At 43.0% G+C, this 18,116-nt stretch overlaps 1 protein-coding gene across 1 annotated transcript in view; it reads left to right on the top strand.

The window, feature by feature from the left end:
* Positions 1-2,604: 2,604 nt before the first annotated feature.
* CYB561 (cytochrome b561) overlaps positions 2,605-18,116 on the top strand; it is a 251,254-nt gene continuing 235,742 nt past the window's right edge. Inside the window, exon 1 of the mRNA XM_069238008.1 lies at positions 2,605-2,835. The gene's annotated coding sequence lies outside the window, so the exon portion shown is untranslated. The remainder of the gene's footprint in view (positions 2,836-18,116) is intronic.

Below are 18,116 nucleotides of genomic sequence, written 5' to 3'. Positions count from 1 at the left end.
GAGGAGCTTTCTCAGAATGGTGAATTACTGTGAGAGATTCTACAAGGACCTAGCCTCCGTTACGCAGCCGTTAAGAGAACTTGCTAAATCACCCAATTCATGGGTCTGGGGTAAGGAAAAGGAATAAGCCTTCCAGTGCACCAATGAGGTCCTGTCTGCAAAGACCACTCTGGTCTACTTCGATTCCACCAGGGACACTGAGCTATCAGTGAAAGGCAGCTTCACAGGACTCATCGTTGTACTCTTGCAACTGCAAAGCCTGGAGAGTGGGCCCCAGTCGCATACTACAGTTAAGTACTCACCCAAATGGACCGGCTACATTCACAAATAAAGTGGAAGGTTACAGACATTCACTGGGGAGCGGTACATCCACATGCATGAATACGGATGCCCATTTGTGGTGCACAAGGACCACAAACCTTTGACACCCTGTTTTGAAGACCCTTGTCCAACTACCCCACCACGCACTGAAAAGTGGGTTTTCCAACTGCAGCAGCAGATCTTCATAGTGGAGTACAAGTCAAGCTAGCAGAACCCGGCAGACTGTTTGCCCAAGCATCCCATTGCCACTACGATGCAAGCACAAGAGACAGAAGAATATAACCTTTATGTGGTGTAACTCTCCAAGCTGCAGTCTATCTTGCTAGCTACCATCCAAAAAGCTACCACCCAAAATGAATAAGGTTGGCACTGGAATAAGGGTAACAAAGAAATTACATTGGTTGCAACAAACACCAGAAGCACAGAAAACACTTGTCACTAGTACAATGTGGGCCATGAACAAGCAGCCATCCTACAACAGTACCTACTCACTAGCTGCCTGTTAGATCAGATGATCCAACTTGCCCATATGGGACATCAAAGCATTCTCAACCAAAAGCTGGTTATGTACCAAAGTATGGTTCCACTGTAGATCTGCCACCTGTCAGGTGGCTGGGAATCCAGACCTGCATTGCCTGTCATCACGGAACGAGGCCCAAGACATCCAAGGGTGTATGCCAGCATTGATTTGTTGAGATGTTGCTGAAGTTAGAGAAGATAATCGAGACTCATGGGCTGTTGCAAGAAGTTCGAAGGACAACGATTCCCATTCCATGGCAAAGAGCTACAGATTATCTCAAGTCATGGAACATCATCCAAGAGAAAATCACATCCTAGTGGTCCCAATCCAAGAGGGAAGTTGGGCGGATCATGGGACATTGAATGAAGTGATCCATATAATTCATGCAGACTTCCAGCCCCTCGGTGGGAAGTACAATCTTTCTTTCGCGAGAACCAGCAAACCCCTCATGCCACAACTGGGCTACCACCAAGCCAAGTATTCATACACCAAGAGGTCAAAGACGCAATTCCACCCCGTCCCAACCAAAGGCCCGATACCTTACATGATGATGAGGTTCTGCGATGTGACCGACAATGTAATACCCAAGTCTGTGACACCCAAAGAGTCCAACCACTGGATTTACAAGTAGTGGGTGTAGTTTTGGTAAAAGACCGCTACCTAGGAAGTACGTTTCGCTTACCTTTTGAGCTCTGGACGTCACATATAATTCGCTGGTTTGGGCGCCATGCAGACTGCCGAGAATGGCGAAGAAGTATCCACCAGGAATATGTCTATCCTAAGAGATTTTGGCTCAGTGCCGGTGACTCAAGAACTTAACCAAGGAGTGCAGAGGAGGTTGGGTACTCACCGTGAATGGAGTATACTGGTCTCTGGGACGCCCTACGCCCTACTTCCCCACAAGGGATGCAGAAGAAGGCGGTGTGGCTCCATCTGGAAACTTGTGCCACGAGACATCATAGCTCCTACCGGTCATCATTTGAGTACGAATCCGGCTCTGTACACCTGTCCACTATCCACTTTGTCGTGAGATGTTGTCACTGGTCGACTATAAACGAGCGGGATACGAGAAGGGTAGCAAATAGTTGTGCTAGTTTTGAAACGTTTATGTATCTGTGAGTACTCCACCGCTTTCACCTCTCGGGTCGGGGTTTGGTATGGTCCCAGGAGATGACATATGCTGGTAATAAAAAGGCGGCGACTGGAAGCTTCTACCAGTTACTTACCCAATCCAACTGTGTGCGTCGTGTCTTATTTAGCTGCGCTCGGTCACAACTCGCAAAAGGACGCACTGCTCTTGTTTACGTCCTTCTCACCCATAAGAAGGCGCGCCTCGGCGTAAACAGGGACAATGCGCCCAATTTGTAACGCAACTCTTGGCAGGTAGAAGTGGTTTCTGCGACGCTAAAGGGTAATAACGCCACAGCACCCAGGGCACAGCCCGATGTGACACGTCAACACAAATGGACTAGTCTTCTACGATCTGTCACCAGGCCCTGAAGGAAACCGAAAACCGAAATCTGACGACGAAAAAGTGAGAATTTTTTTTCAGCTTCTGCAAAAATAAACGTCGTCGCAGCCCCTTCGGTGTTCGGGGCAGCGGCCGCTATCGCTCCGTGAAAACGTAACGTCAGGCACCAGCGCCCAGAGACTCCCGGTGCAACTCGTCGCTGTGGCAACTGTACGGCCCGCGAGCCAGGCCCACCGTGTAGCCATTGGCTGCCGAAGGCACAGGCACCCAGAGCCCACCCCCTGGCCGAACCAGAAGAGTGACAATCCCAACCAGGGAGGAAGACCGACGCCGGAAAAGGGAGCGAGCGCCGCACCGACCGACAGCCTTCCAGACCTCCCGGTTTCTGATATTTTTCCAGGCAGTAACCCCCTCCTTCCCTTTATGTACAGCGCTCACGTTTTTCCATCAAAAGAAAATGCAGACGTTTTCTCTGACGACATAGGACAGGACTGCGGAAGGCGCCCCACTCAGTTCTCCACAGGTGGGTGTTCTTCCCAGTGTCTCATGTGTTAACTGGGTATGGGTGCGCTCAGTATTTGGCGATTTTTTTTTTGCAAAAGAAAGTTTGCATGGTTCATGCATGCCTGGGGTGGGAGAGGGGCACGGGTGGAATCCTTTGTTAAAATTAATTGAAAAGAAGGGATTTTAACGAAAACGCAAGCAGAACATTTCTCGAAAATGCCCTTGTTGGTGGTTCCAAATGGAAAGAGAGACCTAGTCCCCCCTGAATTGAGCTAGGTGCTCCGTTGTCCCTACAGGAGTGGATAGCTCCTTAGATTAATGATCCTGCTGCAGAAATATCTGTGCTACCTGGGGCTGCCAGGCTACGATCCCTACGGTTAGCACAGTCTTGCATTATGGCCAGATTGGTTACAAAGAGAGTTTCACTGATTAGGGTGAAAGTAACGCCGAACGCAACTGTTTAAAAATAAAAGATTAATAAGGTAGGAGGGTGTTGCTTGACTCGTAAAAATTAACAGCTGTAGTATACGCTGCCTTCTTTATTGGGAAGGGGCAACATTAATAAGCTATATATATATATATATATATCCGATCTAAGATAGCAATTATATTACGAGATATACTTATTTCGTAATATAATTGTGATAAAAGCCACAAGAGGTATGCTTTCAGAGACTTGGACCTCAGACTGCCTTGGCTGACCAAACTGGATTTAAAGCATAGCTGCCAAGGGGACTCATGTTAGATATGACCCCCTCCAGCTGGAGTAGGATTATGGGTCCCATAATTCTACATTAAAAGCAAAGCTACAAGTTCCTCAAGCAGTATTTGCTAAAACATCAGGCCTGGCTGAATGTGTCACAGGCGTGTGTTTCCACTGGCGCCTCTCAGAGTCAGGGCGGGGCAGATGGAGAACATGCTGTGGTCGAAGTGCGTTAAAAAAGTATGGGAATTGATGCAGTACGCAGAGTGGGTTTGGTGAGTGAGCGAAAGAGCAGGGTCAAAGGCGTGGCTAAAAAAAAAAAAAAACATTTGATAACTTTTTTTGCTCTTTCACCTTCAGGTAACTACATCTAAAATGACGTGCAGTTTAACTGAAAAATAAATGCAAGTTAACCTAATCAGTGGTAAATGCACATAATGAAACCTCTATTAATGCACTTCAGTATAGAGGTGGGCGAGCCACTGCAAACTTAAACAAGGCTATAACCTGAAACCTAGCTCTGGTTCACCTCAACGCCCTATTAGCATCTCAAGCCCATAACCAGCTGCGCTTTCATGTGGCTTCTGCCTGCCTTTCTCCATCAACCCAAGATGTGGCGTTATGGCCATAGCTGTCAACTTTGGTGCCAGGGGACTAGGTTCCAGTCTTGGCATTGGCTCAACATCCTGCGACTCTGGGCAAATCACTTAATCTCCCTATGCCTATAAAAAATGAATGTGACTTGTGCAATGTAATTGGTGCTCATTTAAAGCACTTGAATGCCTTCGGGTTGAGTTCACGCTGTATAAAAACTGCAGAAAAAAGGATAACAGGTCAAAACAAAGCCTTACCCTAAGGAAAGAGAAATTTATATCCATTTCCTAGTTGATTTTAACAACGTGAAACTAGAAACCTGGATAAATAGCGGCTCTATTGATTAAATTGTGCGAGCTTAGACAAAAAAATTGATTTCAGCAAAACTCCTTTTTCTTCATTACTTTTAATACATAATTTTCACTGGAGTGCTAGAATGTGACATATTTATGTCAAAGCATCAAATGATAAAGACATACAAACATGTTTACATTTTGAAAGGTCTTTATCATATTTTACATAATGTTTGTTGTGTGATTTAGACACTCTGGCTCAACTCTCCCTATCAATTTGTTGGCTTGCCACAGAGGTCTGTGTCTGTAACCAGAGAGCCACAGAATTGAATCCCGGTTGGTGCGCTGGAGAGTATTACTTGTGTATGTTTAGTGCTACCAGGCCCCAGTCTGTGACAGAAAGCACTGTAAATATAGGTCATTATTTTAAACTTGCATTACACACAGTATTAAGATAGGCCACTAAAACTGTGCAAAAAGGTTTAAGATTAAAAAAAGTGCTTACAAATATAGATTTAAGTAATAATACCCAGGCTGTGCATATTGCAGTTCTTTTACAACTGTCCTTTATAAGCACACACTTCAAAGCTTAACTGGTAACCCCATTGCAGTTCCACTGAAAAAAGAATAAATCTAGGTTATCAGAAAGCTTCAGGTGATTCCACCAATTAAAGCCAATACCGTCTTCCAAGGACCCTTTATATTTGTATATTAACCAGTTGTGCACATTTACATTTCTTTTAGGCAAGCATCAGATAAAAAGAAAGCAAATGAGTAGGGCAACTGGAATTATGTGATTTTGTGGCTGCAGTGATTTTCACAAACATATGGAATTACTGCACTGATTCAAAAAAAATGTTTCTAGCTCAAACGGATGAAAAGTTACAAAATATGTGGCGACTCGGGTTCATGCACACTGGAACATTTTTCACAAAGATTGACTAGTCAGTTTTCAGTTGCTTATTGCTGTACTTGGATGTTAAATTGGTACCAATTAAAGTGAACTCCTTTCTTAGGCACTTTTACCAGGTGTAAAAATGTAAAATAATGAAGTAAAACTATCACAAAATGTGCCACATTATGCTGCATCGTTTAGTCAACCGTGCCACATAATTTGGTCCTCCTCTGCTGCATAATTCTAGAAAAGTGGACAGGCTCTATGCCCACTGTAAATTTTTTATTTGGTCCACAAGAGGCCTTTCCCAAATAGGCAGCTAAAAGCTGTCTGCAGGTGAGCCCTAAAAAGACAAACACCGCACATAATAATGTATCCAAAAACATTTACTACAAAGTAGTGATTAGGGCAATACAGAAGCTTCATGTTTTTTTGAATGCCCTAATCTCCTCCAAAGAATTACTTTTTAGAGATTCCCCGGCATGTTTTAGTTTACCTCCCCATGCTTTTTAGGTCACAGCCTACCAGACAGCCCAGCTGTCTCGTTTGCTGAAGACATCTTTGGACCGTTCAGAAAGTCGACCTAGGCATTCATTCCGCTTGTTGATTGCCATTAGCTTTGTGATTTGTAACTCATTCAGCCATTCAGTCTTGCTCTTTTCTGGTCACATTTGCTCTGCATTCAAAGCTCGAGGTCAAATCTCAGGCACTGTCTCTAGTGCGCTTGATTACTTTTCTTTCTCTGACTTCAAAGTGAAAGGATTAATGTGAAATTTTTGCTGGATACTGGATGTATGGGAAGAGTTTGTTTTCTAGCACATGACAACATTTAAATGAACTGTGTAAATATTTCAGAAAATATCAGCATTATGAATGCACAAATGAAGCACATTTTTGTTATTTCTGAAGTGTATTGAAAACAAATACAACAATATAATCAAATCTAATCATTAAACTAGGTGATGCAATTTTCACATTTACTGTATAGTTGTTTTAGTAAAACTGTAGGTCTGTACAAATATAATGGTCATTGCAATTGAAAATGTATGTTCTCTAGTGGCAGTGTGCTACCACACCATGAATACTCTGTGCCACTTCACTCTACTCTGCACCACTGCACTCAACACCACTCCACTCCACGCCACTGAACCCTGCACCAATCCACTCTATGCCACTTCATGCTATGCCTCTCTAGTCTACCCTGTACCACTGTAATCTACACTACTGCAATTATCGCCACTGCACTTTATACCACTCCAGTCTAGGTCACACAAGTCTACTCTGCACAGCTCCAATCTTCGCTACTGTACTTTACGCCACTCTGCAATACTGCAGTCTATGCACTGCACTCTATGCCAATACACTCTACGCCAAGGCACTTTACTCTGTAACACTCAACTCTATGCCCCTGCACTTTACGTCATTCTACTGTACACCACTCTAATATACTCTGCACTACTGTACTCTATGCCACTGTACTCTACACCACTTTAATGAATGCCTTTACACTCTGTCACTCTACGCAACTGCTCTCCACCCTGCACCACTCCACTCTACACTACTTCACTCTCCTCTGAAACAATCTACTCTATGCCATTGCAAACTATGCCACTCTATTCCACTTTGTGCCACTCTACTGTGTGCTATTGCATTCCACACCACTCTACTCTTAACCACTGCACTATATGCCAATACCAATACACTCTACACAACTGCAGTTTACCACTGCACTCTACACAACTGCAGTCTACTCTGCATCACTGTACTCTACGCCACTCTGCTTCACTTCACACTATTGCACTCTGACATGCGACTCTACTATGCTCCACTCTACTCTGCGCCACTCCACTCTACTCTGCACTGCTGCACTCTACTATGTATCACTGTAATCAACGCCACTGCATTCTACAATGCTGCATTGTACACTGCTAAATTCAGTGCCACTGCATTCTACAATACTGCACTCTGCAACACTACGCCAATGCACTCCACACCTGTCCACTCTAAGGTTATTCCACAAGTGATAAGTGAATAGATTTAAAATCCTCGGTGGCATATGCTTTATATTACAATAGCACTGTTGCATGCTGTTACAAAGAGTTGGCAGCTTGTTTCACCCATCGACACTGCTGCTTCACCAACCTGAGCAGCCCCCTGTTGTGTGGCTAATGTGGAACTTGAATGAACGTGAAAACCAGGAGCAGAATAAAGGATTACACCTGACAACGCAATAGGGCCTTAGGAACCAGGGAGCAAAGTTATATTTTACATGTTTTTCTTTCACCGTTTAGTTAAATAAACAAAACACAGGCCAGGTCTCTGCTGCCTGCTTTGTTTACCTCATCTCGCTCAGAAGGTCCAGGTACTTTAGTTGTTATGTTGTGGGTGACCAGGTCGTTTTGACCCACTGCAGCGATGGTGAGAGGGTAAAATTAAATAAATGGAAGGAAATACTGTTCTTTTTTTAGTTTTTAAAAAAACAAGCAAACGCAGCGTACGATTTGATGAAACTAATTACATTTTAGTTGAGTTCTTCTGCATTTTTTTCACATTTTCACTTGTCTGATGGAAATTAACATTAATTGTGTTTCAATGAATATGCTGTAGAAACCTCCTAAAATATATTATAAAAGGGAGAACAGGGCACCAAAAAGTCATACTTTGCTTAGTAGCATGAAGTACATTTTAAATATCCCCTGCGTTCACATCTCTGTTAAAAATACGTTATATGCACACAACAAAGACACGTTTATTAACAAATTACAAAATGGAAAGAGCACATGGAGGAAACATATGTAAGCTACTACGGTGGTATTTTGTGCTGAAATATGCAGATTTCTTTGGTGAAATTTTGACATTGGGCAATCTTCTTTTTTTCTTTTTTTTTAGGGAAGTTGAATTTCAACATCAAATCAGCTGAACCGTGTATATATAATCTTATACCTTCCTATTTGCCTCATGCCGTGTGACACTTTAAGCCAGTCCTTTCTTTGCAGCCTACAGCACTGTTCATTCTTGGACGTTTAAGTCCACACTAAAATGGAAAACTACAAGCTCTAGAATGCAAAGTACCATTGGCTACAAAGCCATAGTTAGCTGATGGCGACACATGCGACGTGGGTCCACCTGGCAGCTGTACAGCCACCATTCCCTGAATTTCCAGAACTATTCACACTTTTGCAACTGGTTAGAAAACTGTGGGTTGGCATTTACTATTTGGGAGAATCATTTACAGATATATAACGCCTACCCACTGAGTTGCAAACAGAGAATCAAGGAGAAATAGAGTCACAGCTTACTCATTTGCTGAAATTGTGTCACATTGGGCAAATACCTTTCCATCTGTGTCTCATTCTCTTACCTACCAAAGATCTAACAATGCCTTTAACCACCTCAGTTTCCAATGTGGGCTACGCAAGGAATGTATTCATGTGAAATAAAGCTAAAATTGCCTTATCTGGACAAAACATGAATGCATGGTTACATTTTGCACTTAGCGGGTCTTGTGAGAGGTATATTAGTGCAATTGAAACACACAGTTCTCATAATGCTCTGTATTGTTAAATGACAGGGCTGGAAACATGGCAGACCTCCTTCATGGTCTGCAGTCATCTCCTATACCAGTGCAAATCGTATGAGGCATCATTTTGCAGGTCTGTAAGCACTTCTTGGATCACAGTCTATTCCATAAGTGTTTGGCCTGGCTCCTGATTGTTTCGTTTGACACCAGGCATGTGAGTGTTTTTTTCGCACAGAGGGCGTCTTGTCTCATGTCATAAAAGTGACCATCAGTCAGTCCTGGTTTTTAAGCCAACAGTGCTGTGCATAATGGGAATGAAAGTTTAAATTCCTCATTATAGATAGGGTCCCACAAGTCCTCTGATGCTTAATGCCATTGGTTGAAAAGCCAAGACCCACTGAAAATTAACCTTATGACCTGGGGTCTCTTGAAGAGTAGTTCCAAATGGGAACTTCTCCTCCAATTCATGCAGCTAACCAGTAAAATGAAGTCCCTTATCTAAAGTGTGAAGTAACATATGAAAGTGAAGTGAGTACTGGTTAAGTAGTTGTTTCCAGTAATCCGAGGACATGGAAAGTCATAGGTAACTAAGAAATCCTTCTAATAAGCATAACTACTTATCCCTGGAATCTGAGGAACCAGGCACTACTATAAGCTCAATGAAATGCCAAGAATCTCCCTTTTAGGCTTCAACTCTGACGGTGTAGCAAGAATGATCAGTTAGGATACACCCCTGAATGGTAATGTAGGTTCAGATACTAAGATACCAATAGCACATGAATGTTATGCAAACATTTGAATATGGAGGCAGTGTTATGACATTTGAAATGTCTTCGACTTTTATTCCTTTTCAGATCCAATAGAGTGAAATTTATCTTCCCTTCCTGAGTGGTACTTTTCTAGCTACCATAATAATCTTGAAACTGTGACTCCTCAGTGGTTGTAGAATTACAGTTCTTACTTGGAGAGATGTAAGAAACAGTTTACATGGCCTACAGCAAGTGGTCTAGGTGTAGTGTCTGGTCTGTCTGCGCTAGTTGGAAAGTTCTGCTGTTCGGTTGCATGAGTACACATAGGTGAGTTACTCAGTCAGCTGCATGGATGGCCATCTCATGGTTTGAGCTAGCTGAGGCTGCTAGCTATTGCTTGGCAGCATGCAGTGGGAATGTGACTGGCTTAGGTGTGTTCTCAACATTCTGTAACAGATGTTGTCTCAGTAAGAATGGCCTTATCTTATTTTTAAGCATTAATAGTTGGGACTTACTAACAATAAGATTGAAATGAGCTGTTGCAAGACTTGGTGCTATTCCACTGATCCTTTAGGGGCCGTCCACTGAGTGATAACCTGTCCCCGCCACACCTCCACCATTCTGTCTTTCACATTCCTCTGAACAACAACCTGAGCTCTAAGCTGTGATCTTTCCCTGGACACTGGAGTGTTATTATCCTGTGAAGTAGGCATATGCACAGACACAAATACTAGATGACAGTTGGTGAACAGGGAGACTAACTCTGCATGCATGTGAAAAACAAGTGGCCAACCCATGGAATTGTCACGGTGGTAGTGTTACTGTACAGCTTCAGGAGCTACATGGAATGGGAAGGACACCCAGAGGCAGGGAGTCCATTGGAGGTCAGAGAAATAGCATCTGATCTATTCTGCCAAAAGAACAGACACGGAGGAACATCTCAGCTTTTCTACAGCAAAAAAATCTTGACCGCAAGTGAACACCATTAGTAGAGGCCACTATAGCCCTTATTAGGAAGGACCGGCTGAAGTGCTTAAAGGTGATGAAACCAGAGCTTGGAGTGGAGATCAGGGAAGGCCTAACACATGGTCTTCTTACGCTGGCTGTGCCAGGTTTTGACCTCCTGCACCGATGGCCTCTGAAAGGATAGGGACACTTTGAGTGCAAGAGTTACACAGTAAGAAGTCTGAGGTCCTTAATACAAATTAAGGGCTAAATCCTGATTTCTGGTGCAAACAAGAGTTTTCACAAGGACAATTGTTACACCCTCCTTGTTTTTCCTGATAAATTCCGGCTGGTTAAAATGGCCAAAATGTATCTACAGGAAAGGCTGGGCAAAAAGGCAAAACATACAGAACGTGGTGTGTTAAAAACAGATTATACATCGTTTTCACATTTTTATGCTGAGGCATGGTAAATACCTCAGCCTAGTATAATGTTATTTTCCACTTGTGGTAACGACACAGTGTTTTTCCGTCCTATCATTAATGAGGGGCTGAATGTATAAAGTGGAAAACGCATAAAACACTGAAGACACTGGAAGCTCGTACTCTCCATGCATTTGTTGGATGTGAGGAACTTTAAAGCTGCTTCAGCAGTAAAGATATTTGGATATAGGTCCTGGAGGAGGGAGCTGAAGGAGAAGACTTTTAGAGCTTTGATCAACTTAGTCCTCTCTCCTTGCATCCTGGGTGATGATCATCCCAAAGAGTCCATAAATAGTACCAAGGCCAACCAATTACCTATTGTTGATTGAGGTAGGCAAATAAAAGAAGTGGCTTTCCATGCCTTATTCTAAGACACCTTCACAGTCAACTCTTGAGACGCAACTTGCTCTAGGGAAAAAAAAAAATTAAATTGAGATGAGATCTTTGGTATTGCCTTCGAAAACAGAATAAAAGTCCGCAGTCTGCACATCAAGAATGAGGCAACACTGCTACTAAACTTCTCTACAAAAGATGGCAAGTCACTTAAATATAACACTAAAACCGCAGAAACTGCACATAAAGAACCTAGAAGACCCAGTGGGGATTGAGCGTGGACTCTATGAAAACTGAGAAGGATTTAACCCTCGGGCAAGGACTACAAAAGGATTACAGAGTGCGGGCAGTAATACTTAAACTCCAATACTTGACATCCTGGATGCATTTTATACCCGAGTACCTGTATTCTCTAAGGCTGTTGTTATTGTACTCATGTTGCTCTACTGCTTGCTGAGGATTGCAGGGAATGTGTTTATGCGTGAGAAATCATTAATTTCGTGCATGCTGTACAGCTGTTTCTGTTTTAACCAGGATGATATACTGCTTACAATGTGCGGATGGGACCAGTAGGAAGGGTGGGCAGAAAAGTGCACAGGTCTGGGTAGGGTGACCTGAATGCCCGTCGTCAGGCTATATCAATGGCCCGAGGGCCCACACACGGGTTTGCCTTACCAAAGAGTTGCTACATTCAGGCATTTAAAGAGGTGGCCGTTTTACTCAGTTGATAACATCGCATTTTAAGTGCTTGGGGGAGAGGACACTAATCATCCCACCTAAAGAAAATTATGCTTCCTGAAGAAAATGTTTCACTACGCATGCAAATTAATATTTACATCCCAGATACTGTTCTCTAAGCAACTTTTTACGTTCAGATTTCAGTATTTCTTAGAAGTGTTATCTCTTTTGCAGGCCAGACTTATCTAAGGTTAAATTTTCACTTAGCGAGATACATAAACATAATATACTTAATGTCTGCTAAGTAACGAAAAAAGGTGCTCCCAGAGGGTCATAATGTGCACACAAAGCAAACCCGAAAAGATAAAAAAGTTTTAGAACCAATCCAGATGCGCAGACTAATTGAGGCATGGTTGCACGACCAGGCAAACACTTCGAGACTTGGTGAGTGCAAAGAACGTACCTATGGCACGTGGAGGGAGCCCGGCGGTCGTTCGCCAATGATCAAATGCAGTTCTTATGTATTGTGAACGTATGTTGATAGTATATAACGTCATGTTTTGACCTCCTCTGTTTTACTTGTATTCATGGCTTACAACTTATATTGATGGTCCTTTGTGACCTAAGAACACTTTAAATAAAGTTGTTAAAAAACGTTTTTTACTTGTAGGATAATTTTCTGCTGAGTGTAAAACTGTGCACGTTTAATTCAAAGTATTTTACTCTAGGAGGGCGAGAAAACAGTATTAATAAAACGCTCCCACATAAAACAAATACATCAACGGTGCAGTTTTCTTTGTAACTAAACGTGCATTTTTCGCTTTGTGGTCCCTTGTTTATCAATGCATGTTAAAAGGTCAAAATTTGTACCTAGCAGCTTCAAGGAACTGCCACATAATTTTTCTTTAATTGCGTTATATAACTCATATATTTCATTGCTTGCTTCGTAGGTTGACTTTAGTTTGCTGCATAATTTAGTTAAGCATGTTAAATTAGTTGGTTCTTAATTGCCGCACAATTGTAGTGGGTCCACGTACGAGTCTTCAGCACACTGCATAAATTGTGATGATACCTCTAAAGCATGTAATGTGAACCTTATATATGGCTACACTTATTGCCAATATAATTCCTTTTCTTTGTAGCACTACATGCCGATGCAAAAGTAATATTCAGGCCCTAAAGTAAAGTAATATCCCTATATAGGCAGTGCACATAATCTAGGAGCACAGTGGTAGCGCACTCCCTGAGTTATGGCACAGCACACAGGTGTAAGGCAGAATGGCAGTTGTCAGACCCTGTTCAGAGAGCCACAGGGCATGCAGTAGCTACCATGCCCAACTGTGGGGGCGGAGGCCTTTTACTCCAGAAATTCCGTGGCCCTACTTACTATGAGTGCTGAATAATTGCCCCAAATACTACCCCTTCAGCATTTGACTCTTAGTGATATCGTAGGTCGAGCAGTCCCAGGCTTCTCGGGGATAGGATGGAGGGTGGACAGGGGGCTCAGGAGGTAGGTCCTGCTAAAGAGTCTGAGTCTTAAAAGTTCCACACTGGCTTTTCAGAAGTCATATTGTTCCAGCACTGTAGCGCTGTGAGGCAGATCAAGTTCCCCCTGGGCTCTCAGACCTGACCAATCAGTCTTACCCACTTCCACTGTTGTGATACACCTGAAGTTCAGCCTCACTGATATAGCCCTAACAAAAGGTTACAAAGGGCCGCAGCCCTACTCTTTACAATAACTTTATCAGTCTCATCTCTTTCCTGAGATTTGCCCAGACCCCACTGACCAATGACCTTTCCAGAGTCGAAGAGCCCTTCTGAAGTGCACAGGAGACTCTGGCTCTCCCTTCTTCCAGTGTGTGTCCCAACCAGCTCTCAGGACTATAGCAATCCACAACTCTCTCTGGGAAGGGTCCTCCATCTCCACATATCTTTCCAAGGCCCTGATTTTCCTGTATAGAACCCACAGGCCTTCATGTATTGTACCACTCACAGGTACACAAACAGGCCAACACAAGTGTGCTGCACAGTGTTACGTACTAACCGGGATTAGACCAAGGGTGAGTTAAGCACACAACAGCTGAACTTTACATGAGTGAGCCAGTAAGCCTCACCCCAGTGACACAGGTAAAAGGCCTGTTCACACTACTTCTCATCATTACTAAAACACAGTATGCTGCCACCACCAGACTTGTGCTACTAAACGTCTGGTAAGGGCAGAAGCCCTTAACCACTGCAAGGGTAGAGCTTTAGGCACCTCTCCAAGCCCAACAAGACCGTGATCCGTGAAACAGGCAAAGGTCATAGTGCATATGCATGATCTGTGTATGCCCGTGACCAAAAATCAGCACCAGGGATTCAGATTTCATTGCAGCTGAGGCACTCGGGGATCTGGTGTATGTTTGTCACCTTGTAAGGGACTTTTCCTTCCCAATAGCAGTTTAATGTTTTGGACCACATCTTTAGAGGTAGAAATGTAGAATCATTAGCCACAGCAAGAAATAATCAAAATAGCAAATAAAAGCTGCTACAGTGTAACTATACCTAAAATCTCCACCAATGCCTACTTCCTTAATGGACCCTTTGCCAAAGTCATTACTGACCATTTAGGCACAGTGGCTGCAGCTGTTATCTGTAGCCTGTGGTTAAGGAAGGTAATTCAAGCACTGGAGGAAAGTCCGCTTCCACATGGCTGTCCGCCCCAGCTTTGGGCCAGGGGAATTCTATACTGACTCCTGTTCCAACAGCAGAGGTGCTACTTTTACCCTTCAAGATTCCTTTATATTAATTTCAGATTTTCTGCAGTCTACACACATGTGATGAGGAAGCCTTGTTTTCCTGCCAGCCCAGCCAGTAAACTCTCACCCTCAGTGTTTGGCTTTACACTTGCTTTGTTAAAGCTGTGTGAGGAAGTCCTGTCGTCCCCAATCGCTCTCCGCTGAAACAGGTTGCCCATCTCTCACCCTCCTTGCTGCTGTTGTAATGCAGGTGAGAGATGATTGTTGTCATGCACCAGAAAGTTCCGTGCAACCGTTCCCATCCCTCCTTCGTGAAACGAATGCCCTGCTCCGCTTTGTGCGCAGTCTGCGGGCGAGAGCTCTTACTACAGGTGTTTTGATCTGAACAGATTGTGTCTGTTGTGGACGCTGGTCAGTTGTACCCATCTTATTTTCAAACCACAATTGTCTCCTGTACCTACTTATCATGTTCAATTTCAGTCACTTTATGTGTGCTACTTACCAGCTCCACAATTCGCCCTCTACATTTTAAGAATCCATACTATCCAGTTCTTCGATTATTTGCACTTTGTCACTTTAGCTTGAAACTGACTGCATTATTCTTCACTTGGATATTAGCAACAAAGTGATCACAAAACTGAAAATGCATTCCAATGTGAAATCTCCCCCGCTATCGCGAAAAGACTATTCAATTATTAACGTCACAGAGTCGAAGAATATAATGAACTTTCTTCACTGTGAACTCTAGCAATATGAAAATTGTATCATGAATAAAACATGGAAGTTTTTATATCCATATAGTTAAACAGGTTAACATACTAGGCGTTCAGTATCACATTACATCATAGAGTGTGAGTGACGTCACCGTCTCTTGTATAAATATTCCTGACCGAGTGCTTCCTCTTCTATGTCTTGACAATGGAATGTAGCTAAGTCCCAGATAACAACAAACAAAACAAGCATTCACAATGCAACGGGTCTCGCGTTTGCTCATGTTAGAGCTGATCGCGTTGTAAACTCTTAACCCGACTTTTCACCTATCAGGCAAAAGTGCATTTATGTACATAACCCGAAAAAGTGAAATCAAGTATGTAAGGCGCTCGACTTCTGCCAAGAGAGATCGCGCTCGTAAATTAGAGAAAAAAAAGTCCACAAGCCCGATGGAAAACAGCGAGCCTCGCAAGTTTTCTGTACTTAGTCGCTGCGCTCGAGGAGGGCTAGCCACCGGAAAAGGCATGCCATATGCGTGCCTTCCACTAATGAAAGCAAGCAGATTTTATTAGGGAAGCCCACGAACCAATAAAAGACACTGGCATGAAGTTGACAGGGCTCCGAGCCCTTTTCTAAATACAAAAGAGTCTCGCTGCGATACGCATGCGCGAGCGCACGCAACGCAGACTCGACCCTAAAAAGGAGCGAAAACACACAGCAACTGTAGATTAACCCTTTTGCTTCTAACCTCCTCCTCCCAGTGCTAAGTCTTTTTTTGGTTATTTGGGGTAGTTCGCACTTAGGCCATCATAATGTTTTGTCTGCATAAGGTATCCAATCCAAATTTGTGTCCTTCTTTTCCAACATCCTGGTGATCAACATCCTGGTGATTCTAAAGGTACGCAGGGTTTGTAGATTCCCCTCGAGGGGAAATTAGCCTAAATACATCAAATTGTTTTTTGTTGGGAAAAGTGGGGGAAAAGTGCTGCAGAAGAAAGCATCTGTTTTTTTTTCTGCAAATGGCATCAACAAAGGGTGTGCGGTGCTACAATCGCCATCTTCCCAGCTTTCGGGAACAGGCAGACTCGAATCAGAAAGCCACATTTTTCAACAGTTATGACATTTTACTGGGACATTGCCCATTTTCCCTATTTTCTTGTGCTTTCAACCTCTTTCTAGTTAATTCTACAAAAGGGTGTGAAACCAGTAGTGGATTCCAGAAAGCTATACATTTCTGAAAAGTAGTCAAAATTCTTAATTCAGCAAGGGGTCATTTATGTACATCCCTCAAGGATTTCCTATAGAAAGTAACAGTAGAAATAAAAAGTATTGAAATTGAGTTAAATAAAAAAACAGCTATCTGTATCTGTGTTTTCATCTGTAACTTCTTCTAACTATGGCAGATTTTCGAAAGCAATATACACTTGCGTCCACTGGACCCTTCTGGTTTTGCAGATATATAGGGCTTGTAGGTTCACCAAGAACCCTGTGTTCCCAGAACCAATAACTGAGTGTCACCTTGCAAAGGTTTTTCATTGTGTACTTGGTATACAGTAATGAATTTGGTAAAATATAAAGAGTGAAAAAACAGGTATCAAGAAAACATAAATATTTTTCGAAATGGGCAAAAGATTTGGAGTTTAGAAGCAGTGGTTATTTGCACATTTCTGAATTTGGGAATACCCATACTAACGTGAATTAGAGGACATTTCTAAAAATGACTTATTTCTTACACACTGTCTTACATTTGAAAGGCACAAATGCAGAAAAAGACAATTGGTAATAACACTTCTTGTACTATTCTGTGTCCCCCTAAGCCCCCAATAAAAATTATATCCCACTTGTGTGGGTAGGCCTAGTGCCCGCGACGGTAAACGCCGCAAAACACAACCTGGACACAGCACATTTTCCCACTGAAAACTGACCCTTTTTTCCCAATGTGCCCGGCTGTGGAATATGGGCTCTAGTTCAGCCAGCACCTAAGGAAAGCTAGCAAACCTGTACCTTTTTCAAAACTAGACACCCAGGGAAATCCAGGATGAGGGGAATGGTGTGGCTCTCAGCAGGTTCTATTACCCAGAATCCCTTGCAAACCCTAAATGTGTCCCAAAATACATTTACTTCACAATTCTTTGATGGAAAGTTCCGGAATCAGAGAGGAGCCACTAACTTCCTTCCACCCAGCATTCCCCCAAGCCTCCCAATAAAAATGGTACCTCACTTGTGTGGGTAGGCCTAATTGCTGCGACCGGAAATAGCCCAAAATGCAACTTTGATACATCACATTTTTCCATTGAAAACAGACCCTCTTTTTGCAGTGTACCTCACTGTGTATTTTGGGCCCTAGCTAAGCCGGCACTTAGGGAAATCTAACAAAACTGTAAACATTTTTAAAACTAGACACCCAGGGGAATCAAGAATGGAGTAGCTTGTGTGGCTCTCACCAGGTTCTATTACCCATAATCCCTTTCAAACCTAAATATTTGTCTAAAAACACATTTACCTCACATTTCTGTGATGGAAAGTTCTGGAATCTGAGGGGAGCCACAAACGTCCTTCCACCCAGCATTCCCCCAAGTTTCCCGATAAAAATGGTACCTTACTTGTGTAGGTGGGCCAAGTGCCAGTTACAGAGAAGGGCAAAAAACATGTAGAAATT

This window comes from Pleurodeles waltl, chromosome 6 (genome assembly GCF_031143425.1).
Source record: "Pleurodeles waltl isolate 20211129_DDA chromosome 6, aPleWal1.hap1.20221129, whole genome shotgun sequence".
NCBI lineage: Eukaryota > Metazoa > Chordata > Amphibia > Caudata > Salamandridae > Pleurodeles > Pleurodeles waltl.
The sequence above is the reverse complement of the archived record's forward strand: the minus strand, read 5'-3'. Positions and strand labels throughout refer to the sequence as shown.